Genomic DNA, 622 nt, shown 5'->3' with positions numbered 1-622 from the left:
TTCTTCCTGATACAGTTCAGATTTTTGAGATTGACATGCTGGAGGCAAAAAGTGAGAGGCCTTACCAACAATGAGAATATTGTTTATGTAATGGAAATGTCAGTCACGCAAAGGTCATCAAAAGCCACTTTATGTTTAAACCAAGATTTTTTTTTTATCTAAAACTTACAATTGAAGGTTATGAAAACATGTAGCCATTCTTCAATGAGGTGCTTTACATCTAAAAATACTGCAATCAGCCTTTAACACGCCCACCATGACTTGCATCAGTGCAAATGTAGATTTCATAATTGCAGTTGAAATATCATCAATTCCCTGACAGGAACACATGACCTCAGAATCAGCAGCAGCAAACATCCAATAGACTCAATAGTAAATGCATTAACCATGTGACTTTGTTTTCTAAATGACGCCAACAGTCTACTATTATGTAGCACTCAAGACAATGCTGTTCATATTATCAGCAACTTTAGAAGTCAAGATATTATTGTTTTCAATTATATCATCAATTATTGTTTTCATTTGTCGATTCTCAAAAAACTTGCAAGAATGAAAAAGGCAAGAACTGTCTTTTCTCAGGTTAAAGTCGTTTCACACCAGTATTATTGAAAAAAAAAATATG

Source organism: Fistularia commersonii, chromosome 14, assembly GCF_037954325.1.
Source record: "Fistularia commersonii isolate RoL2024-O1a breed Wild chromosome 14, RoL_Fcom_v1.0, whole genome shotgun sequence".
In the NCBI taxonomy this organism is placed as follows: Eukaryota; Metazoa; Chordata; class Actinopteri; order Syngnathiformes; family Fistulariidae; genus Fistularia; species Fistularia commersonii.
Note: the sequence above shows the minus strand (reverse complement) of the source record.